This window comes from Benincasa hispida, chromosome 1 (assembly GCF_009727055.1).
Source record: "Benincasa hispida cultivar B227 chromosome 1, ASM972705v1, whole genome shotgun sequence".
NCBI lineage: Eukaryota > Viridiplantae > Streptophyta > Magnoliopsida > Cucurbitales > Cucurbitaceae > Benincasa > Benincasa hispida.
Genome location: NC_052349.1, coordinates 80,368,162 through 80,378,468, shown reverse-complemented (window position 1 = coordinate 80,378,468; position 10,307 = coordinate 80,368,162).

The window sequence follows — 10,307 nt, the reverse complement described above, 5'->3', positions numbered from 1 at the left end:
GATGCCTTAGTGAGGTAGGACAAACGTCACCGGTGGAGTGATCAAATGCCCCTTCACTGGGATGAGACATTCTCAACCATTAGGCAGAACCAACTCTTGGAACTGAACCTAACAGGCACCATTTATTTGGTCCAAAACTGTTAACCCTTAACAATTCCGCGTAAGTGTGACCCCTCACTTTCGGCACCAGAGTCCCGCCTTAATGAGCCCACCGTAGGGAAAAAGCAGATTAGGACAAGAGACTAAGTAACCTTATCCTCTTACAAGAGATCAAATAAAGAAAACACAAAACTGCCATCCTATAGGCGGACACTCCCAGGGTGCCTCGAGGCGATGCGCAGAAACTTTATTCAATCCAATGAGGGAGACCGTGGGATATGTTGTCGCACTTCCTGCTTCCACTTACTATGAACATTCTCTCCATCCACCTTGATATTGACCTACCCAAACATCTACTTACCCCTGCTTCGGGGAAGGAGTGAATCCCATCTTGTGTAGCTGAGTTTCCAGCTCCCCAATCAGACGAATCCCCAAAGTGATAGGTTTGAGTCGGCAATCTGGCTACTCGCACCCATGCAAATCAAAGGACCGCCCTCATAGGCAGGAGTCCCAACTCACTCAGGATTAAGGTCATGTTACCAATGGTCATCCTAGTGAAATGAAAGTCTCTGTCATGAACTGTATTATATAACGAGACTAAACATTTCATGGTTCAGTCTTATACAAACTCCTTTGTATAAGACACCCCCGCTCGCATGTCTCCACATGAATGATTAGGATCAGACCATCTGTAGCACTTTACAACACTTGGTACCACCTATTACTCTCAAATTCGTTAGCCACCTGTTTTTTGACATAATCCGAATATAAGAACGTACATGTGGACTATTAGGTTCTGCACTTGAAAAACCATTTTTAGAGCTTATCCTTAATAAATTCCAACAACGTATGATTGGTAAGAGTTTGACCTCAGTTGTAAGTGCATTGAAGCACTCCACACCATTGTTGATGATATTATCATACCGTCTTAAAATCATTTGGTCTAGATCGGTCTCCCTCAACATCCATGAATCCACGGGGATTATCATCCAACTACTCCCGGACATCATGATCACTGGAAGCCCGGTCGGCTACCATATCATGGACAAGTCTATCAACTACTGCAATTTTTCGAAAGGGACATTCAACAGCGGATTCATGTAGAACCAATACAGTATCTAACTGTGACTAACACGTACAAATGATATTTCAATACACATGTAGTACACCACACAATAAGTATAGTGCATACAACTACAAAACCGTACCTGATGTGACTAAAAAAACATCTGAAATCAAATTTTTCATTGAGACGAACCTAGTTGACGTCTACCTAAGGATTCGAGGAACCACATCAAAACTCAACCGCTTAGCAACTCGTTCCGCTAGCAGTGGGATAGTCTCGTACAACCACACTGATAGGTTGTAGAAATATAAGCTATTGCAGCCTTTTACTTAGAATTATAAGGATTGATGAGTAGAGTATGTGTTAATATTGCTAGGGATTCATGTGGAATAATGAGCTTGCGTCGATCAACATTGAAAATTCTCGTTAACCCTATATCATGTGTTATTTTGCATCAAAATGTCTATTTTTATAATTGTCGAAGGAATCGAAAGCATGCATTGATCTTCATGAAAACAAGTTCGTCGCATGAAATGTCGCAACTACAAAGTGATAAACATGATAGAAGTATGAACGCAAAGAGTGGGTAGAATGCGTTGATCCTTCATGAGGAACGAATATGAATGCATGCCTCCGGATTTGTGAAATCGTACAGTAGATATTCTGACGCGCTTCTTGATCGTTGACATGATGCAGCGCTGGCATTCTCACCTACCGCATCATTGATGGTGGCTAATCAGAGCGGGACTACCAATGTTGTCGGCGTTTGAGCTCTATAAATAGAGCTTTGAAACCCAAATTCAAGGCATCTAGGATTTCTGCCTTGGGCAAATTCCTGTGATCACAAACGAGAGCATGAGCAAGACATTCTTTAAGAGTTCTTCATTCCCACAACTTCTTCCGATTGATGACCGGAGTTTCGTCGAAGATAAAGCTCGAGAGAGACTACTCCACTGCCCATCCATTACACCATCGGCAACCTTGACACACATCTGATGGAAGCAAGAGATTGCCTATATCTAGCCATCCATTTCTCTTCTCACCTCTGTATTGTATTACATTTTGGTTTAAGACATTAATACATTTTGTAATCAATGCATCTCTTTAATTCCCTCAACACCATTTTTATCATCTTCTCTACTTTATCATCCTTTTCTTTCACCGCATTGAGTTAAGTGCAGATTGTAAGAGTTATCGCATACTCAATCATGCGGCATAGAGATATGACGCATGTAGCAAACCACCGAGAGTTATGTGTTGTGCGAGTATAGTGAGTCAATCCTCTTTGATTAATGCGAGGCTATCGCAATCTTGTCTATGAGTTGAGTAGATATAACCAACTGCCCGATAGGGTAAGTAGTGGAACTCATTAAGCAAAGTAAGCAGTGTTCCTAGAGATAGGAATAATTTTATGCTCAACGCAACCATGCGTTATAAAGATATAAGCATGTTGCTAACTACCGAGAGGTGTACGATGCGTTAGTGTGGCGAGATGGGATTACCCTTGCGACCAAACTTAATGACTTGGTAAAATTTTCTCCTCCAACCCTACTTCTCCATGCATCTCATTATGCGTTAACAGTTGCTGCATCTCTACCAATTCTCATAGTCAAACTTCAATTGCCCAGATTGTTTAGATAGGAGTAGAAGTAGCGCATAGTAATCAACTTTTTTCTTTTTATTTTTATTCACCTTCTCAAACACATTACTTTACAAGCATCACTTAGTTGCAAGTCTCCATGTTCGACCTCAGATCATCCCGAGAAACTTGTGATCTCTTATACTTGGCGAGAGAGCAAGAAAAATTGTGACAGGACGTATGGTCATCACATACACTATTAACACATAATGCATATTCTTCATATTAATGCATGACCATCCACACATGACAATTAACAGATCAATTCATTCTTCAACAAGTTTTTGGCACCGTTGCTGGGGACTTGACATCTAATGGTTTGTTTAAGTTTTGTGTTTTTGCAGGCACCCTTTTGGTCTTAGGTGCTGCACCCGAATTCGATATTGACCCTAAGATTGAAAGGCTATTTGTCGCATGAGCTAGAAGCAATCTTAGAAGCATGGTAACCGCCATGCGACCAATGAATGCTGGAAGCTCTCATGGTCAGGACAATGAGTTCCTTGACCTAAGCAGGCGAGTTCGATCCCCTGCATGGAAGAGTCCTTGCGGTGACTTCACTCCAATTCCTCCAGGGACGTCTTCTACTCTTCTTTACTTTGCTTTCCTAGTTAACTTCTTTAGTTTATTTATTTGATTATTGTTGTTTTGGATTTACGGATACGTTTCTTGGATGTGGTGTTGTGATCACTTCTTCTTGGTACGATAATAATTTCCTCTCGGTGTGTTGTTTCGAAAGAAGAATTCTATCCCTTATTGAGGAGAGTGCTGCTACCCAGGTTAGAAGTGCAAGTGAATTATATTATGAGAAGCTGGTCAACGTAAAGGAAGAGTCAGAGGGCAAGTTTTGAATTTCCTTAGTATAAGACATGCTTGAGGACAAGCATGGTTCTAAATTTGGGGGTGTGATAGCTTGTAGAAATAAAAGCTATTGCAGCCTTTTACTTAGAATTATGAGGGTTGATGAGTAAAGTATGCGTTAATATTGCTAAGGATTCATGTGGAATAATGAGCTTGCGTCGATCAACATTGAAAATTCTCGTTAACCCTATATCATGTGTTATTTTGCATCAAAATGTCTATTTTTATAATTGTCGAAGGAATCGAAAGCATGCATTAATCTTCATGAAAACAAGTTCGTCGCATGAAATGTCGCAACTACAAAGTGATAACCATGATAGAAGTATGATCGCAAAGAGTGGGTAGAATGCATCGATCCTTCATGAGGAACGAATATGAATGCATGCCTCCGGATTTGTGAAATCGTACAGTAGATATTCTGACGCGCTTCCTGATCGTTGACCATGATGCAGCGCTGGCATTCTCACCTACCGCATCATTGATGGTGTCTAATCAGAGCGGGACTACTAATGCTGTCGGCGTTTGAGCTCTATAAATAGAGCTTTGAAACCCAAATTCAAGGCATCTAGGATTTCTGCCTTGGGCAGATTCCTGTGATCACAAACGAGAGCATGAGCAAGACATTCTTTAAGAGTTCTTCATTCCCACAACTTCTTCCAATTGACGATCGGAGCTTCGTCGAAGATAAAGCTCGAGAGAGACTACTCCACCGCCCATCCATTGCACCATCGACAACCTTGACACACATCTGATGGAAGCAAGAGATTGCTTATATCTGCCATCCATTTCTCTTCTCACCTCTATATTGTATTACAGTTTGGCTTAAGACATTAATACATTTTGTAATCAATACGTCTCTTTAATTTCTTCAACATCATTTTCATTATCTTCTCTACTTTATCATCCTTTTTTTCACCGCAATGAGTTAAGTGCAAATTGCAAGAGTTATCGCATACTAAATCATGTGGCATAGAGATATGACGTGTGTAGCAAACCATCGAAAGGTGTGCATTGTGCAAGTATAGTGAGTCAATCCTATTTGCTTAGTGCGAGGCTATCACAATGCTCGTCTATGAGCTGAGTAGCTATAACCAACTACCCAAGAGGGTAAGTAGTGGAACTCACTAATCAAAGTAAGCAATGTTTCTAGAGATAGGAATAATATTATGCTCAACACAACCATGCGTTATAGAGATATAAGCATGTGGTTGACCATCGAAAGGTGTGCGATGCGTTAGTATGGCGAGCTGGGATTACCCTTGCGACCAAACTTAATAACTTGGTGAAATTTTCTCCTCCAACCCTACTTCTCCATGCATCTCATTATGCGTTAACAGTTGCTACATCTCTACCAATTCTCATAGTCAAACTTCAATTGCCCAGCTTGTTTAGATAGGAGTAGGAGTAGCGCATAGTAATCAACTTTTTTCTTTTTATTTTTATTCACCGCCTCAACACATTACTTTACAACCATCACTTAGTTGCAAGTCCCCTTATTTGACTTCGGATCATCCTGAGAAACTTGTGATCTCGTTATATTTGGCGAGAGAGCAAGAAAACTTGTGACAGAACGCATGGTCATCGCATACATTATTAACACATAATGCATATTCTTCATATTAATGCATGACCATCCACACATGAAAATTAACAGAACAATTCATTCTTCAACAAGTTTTTTTTCATGGACAAGTCTATCCACTACTGCAGTTTTTCGAAAGGGACATTCAACAGTGGATTCATGTAGAGCCAATACAATATCCAACTATGAATAACACATACAAATGACATTTCAATACACATGTAGTACACCACACAATAAGTATAGTGCATACAACTACAAAACCATATCTGATGTGACTAAAACACATCTGAAATCAAAATTTTCATTGGGACGAACCTAGTTGACGTCCACCTAAGGATTCGAGGAACCACATCAAAGCTCAACCGTTTAGCAATTCGTTCCACTAACAAAGGGATAGTCTCGTAAATCCAGACCTAGAAGAAACTTAACTGCATATGGATTAAAATTATCTAATACCTCAAATTGTTGACATCAACTAATTTAAGGGACTTATCAAGAAAGCAAGTGAAAAATCATTGAGACTATATTTCACCCTGTAACCCTTTTTCATGGGGAACATCTTCTTATAAAGTTCCATCTTGTCAACCAATGCCTTCTACAGACGCTCCAACGTTCCGTCAAATAATATGCTGCCCCAATCAAGTTTATTAAAGGCATTAAGTGTTAGGTATTATGTCCTAAAACTTGTGGTATGTAAATAATGGAACTTGTTCTGAAAGTTTAATAAGGTGTTATTGAATGGATGTTTTGTTTAAATCCAATAAACCAGAAAGTCCCTTGACTATTAGATGAGTACTTGAACTTTATGTGGAGACATAAAGGTGGATTAGGTTTGAGTAAATAGTCAAAATGATCTATAGTATACGAATAAAGTTGGGTACCTTATTCTGGTAACACTATTCGATGTGGCCTGTTCTGTACTTGTTACAAGAAGTTGTAAAGTGCTACAAATGATGTGATCCTAATTCGTTCATGTTGGGACATTAGAAGTGGGGGTGTCCTTGTTCAAAAGGGTTTGTACAAGATCGGACCACGAAATTAGTCACTCTTACTTTATAACGTTGTTTACTGTTTAAGACTGACTATTTCAAAGCGATGACCTAGGTAACTTGACCTTAATCCTGAGCTAACTATGAACTCCTATTTATTTAGAATTATCCTTAGATTTCCATAGGTGAGGGTTGGCTCAATAGCGCCGGCTCAACAAACCTCCCATTTCATGGGTAAGACCCGACAGATAGCTGGGTACATAGGGTGCAGGACGGAATTCGCTCCTACCCACCGTTATTACGAACAACCTGTGAAGGGTTGACTTACTAATCATGGTTATATCAAGTGGACATAATATATCTACAATGAGGGGAGTTCAACTATGGGCTTTAGTGGAGTGATCCATTAGTTAACGATGGGGGTTAGATCGGTCTAATGAGTTTAGCTGATTAATCTCGGATCTTGGAGCCCATGATTTGTAGGTCCACGAGGTCCCCTACTAGCTCGAAAATGGATTAGCTCTAGAGTAGCATGATAAGTTAATTTGAAACATTCAAATTACAATCAAACAGGATTGGAGAAAATATATTTAAATATGATTTAAATATATGAAGAGGGAATTGTGCAAAATTAATTTAATTTTGGATATTAAATTAATTACAATTATTTAAATTGTTTAAATAATTATTTTTAATTTTATTAGAAAATACATTTATGAAATTAATTTGTAAAATTAATTTTTTATTTTAGAAATAAAATATGATTTTAAAATCAATTTTGGATTTTGGAAATAGAAAAACACAAAAATGAAAAATGGGATTTTTCAACTTCATCTTCAAAGTAGCTCACAAACAGCCGATTATTTTCAACCTTCAATTACTCCAGGCATGAGCTACATCCCATGCAGAAAATCTCTTTGCATGATAATCTGCAATATATTGAAGAGATTGGAGTGATTTTGGGTTGTGGCAACCGAAAGAATTTTAGTTGAAAATTCATGAGAAGAAGGTGTTCTTCATTGGGTTTCTACTGTGAGCATTCTCCAAATTCCCTTTTATTTCAGCTTATTTTGAGTCCCACAACTCAATCTAGAGCACCAAGAGAATAATAGAGAAGATCTTGTGGTGGTTTGCACAAAGATTTGGAGGACTTAGCAGCTGAAAATCAAGATTTCAACGGTTCTTCAAAGGTATGTCATGAAACCCATTAAATTCTGTTTGAGCATGTTTTCGTTTTTGCTAAAATTAATCAATTAGAATGCTTATCGATCCTCGTCGCTTCTGCTACATGCTGGTACCTGTCCAACAATTGGTATTAGATAATCAAATAAGCATTCAATTCGGTTTAATTTTGGTTTGGTGGGTGTTTTATATGAGAAATATGAAACTGTTGTACTGATATGGTTTTTTGAATTTTGGCCTTTAATTTCTCTTTGATTTCTCATTTAAATTTATAATGGGTCTTGTTTGATGAGCTTATATGTCTTCCCAAGAGTCTGTAATTTATTTGGAGTCATTAGAGTTGAAATTAAGCTATAATTCAAAGAAATAAGCGAAGAGCCGAGTTGCAGATTCCAGAAAATCAGCCTTTATTCATATCATCGTTGAGCTTCGATAGCTAAACGGTCATTTAGCTTCATGCGTTAGATGATGTGAAGAAAAGCTAAGCGATCGTGTAGCTTTGGGCATTGATCATTTAGGTGTTGTGCGCTAGACGATCGTGTACCTGTGGGAGCTAAACGATGCATTGAGATGCTAAACGATAGCACTAAATGATCGTTTACCTTTTATTGGCAGCTAAGAAATGCATTGAGATGCTAAGAGATAGCATTAAGCAATCGTTTACCTATGCGCGGCAGATGGATGATACGTTGAGAGCTATACGATAGCACTAAGAGATCCCTTACCTTGTGCACGCACTAAACGATCAAGACATGACGCTAAACGATTGTATAGTAAATTGTCCGTGCTAAACGATGGAGCTGCGCGATAGTGTTGGACACTAACCGATCGTGTAGCATCCTCCAGCACTAGACAATGACACTATGCGATAGAAGGTAGAAACTACATGATCGTGTACCTTGATCAGGAGCTATACAATAGTTGCTAAACGATCACGTAAATACTAAACGATCAGGCAAAATGCATGACGATGGTCGTTAATGCTAAATGATCAGCCTTAGCGAGATAGTGAGCGAGAGCAAGAGCAGTCGGTTCGACCAGTTCTCTTGAGGTCTGGTCCGGTTCAGCCTCAAATGATCTTGGGCTGGTCCAGACTCTGTTGGTCTGGTTCAGACAGTTCAAGTTAGATTCAAGCGTTTTGAAGCAGTTCGAGCGATGTTGAAGCTGTTGTTGTAATAGTTAGGCTTTTGTTTGCTTGTTTTTGCCAAAACTAAAACCATATAAGTCTATGTTTAATTATTTATGCATTGGATGTTTGTTATAATGAAATAAATCTTGTATGTGCATATAGTATGTCATTTAGATTTAAAATCCCACCATAGGAAGCATGCAACATGCATTGAAAGTATGTTATAATTTGTTATAATATATAGTATGCATGTTAGGGTTTCTTGTATTTGATATAAATGTCATATTAAATATTGAATTCCTGTATGTTGTGGATGTTTAGCATGTCTAAAATTTTATAAGCTGTTATAAAATTGGATTAGACATTTAAAATCCATAACAAAGAACAGCTGCATGTTCACGTAGATCAACCACTTGTTTTAATAGTTAAAATAGGTCGTTAAACTTGTAAAACTAGGGTTACAAACTCAATCAGTATATAATCCTGTCGAAGGCTAGGGGTATTTAAGTTGACAGTTTACGGAACACCTCCTACCTGGGGATTATGGTCGAATAATTGAGCGTTGGTAACCGGTTTTATAAGTATTTTGTGAGCGATGTGAGGTAATAAAAGGGTTTATCACCTAGACATCGTAGGTTTAAATCCATTTAGAAGTGTTATACTTGAATAAACCACATAGACTTAGGGTTGTTTTTATATAGCCGGAAAAGAACCTAAGTATAAATTTACCCAAAAATTAGAACACTTCAGTGGTAGTCAATAACTTCTATATGATAAGAGTTATTAGAAAACTTCAGAGGGAGATTAATAACCTATATGATACGTTATTTTTAGCTCTTGCATCCCTAAGAGTTCATAGTCTGGATTTAAGCAGTACTTCATGTCACCCTGGTAGTGACCTTCATTCGAAAAATATTTTTTTGCTTAAATTTAGATTCTGGTGAATAAGGGGAAGTTGTTTAATTAGAATTCAGGTGTACGATTTCAATTGCCACGTCTCCACATAGTTCACACCGTGAGATTCATATGACGCTTTTTGTCACCCTGGAAGTGACCTCCATTCGGAAAGTGAATTTATGAATCAATACCAAGGTGAACGGAGGAAGTAGTTCATAGTAAGTGGGTGACGGTAATGTGTTAACATATCCTGTGGTCTCTTCCATTAGTCTGAACCGTGAGATTCTATGTTCCGCCTGCTGGTTAGCATTAAGCGACCTTTTGCTAGTCATTTAACAACGACTATCCCCACGGAGGGTTGTAACATAGGATTTGGAACAACCCAGGCTTCAGTAAAATGAATAAGGTCTTATAGTTCTGTCTTGGATATTTGTCTTTTATTTCGGAGGCATATTCATATCGTTATGTAAGATCTGAAAATGGTGGGTCTACACTTACAAAATTATTAAGTGTTAATAATTTCTGACCAAAAGCGGTACCTAAATGACTATCAGAATATGAGTTATTCTGGAGATAGTATTTAGACAAGAATGTCTTGTTATAGTATCGTTGCAAAAGAATAATCTTGGGTACATTATTAAAATTGCTAAAACTTGATTGGATTTAAAAGCAATTCACTAATAGATTTTGTTTATAATTTCAAAATGACGAGTTCAATAAACAAGTGTTGGCATCAGATAAACTCATCGGGGATAATTATGTGAATTGGAAATCAAATTTGAACACGATACTTGTGATAGACGATTTATGGTTTGTCTTAACTGAGGATTGTCCTCCTATTCCTAGCTCTAACACAAATCAAA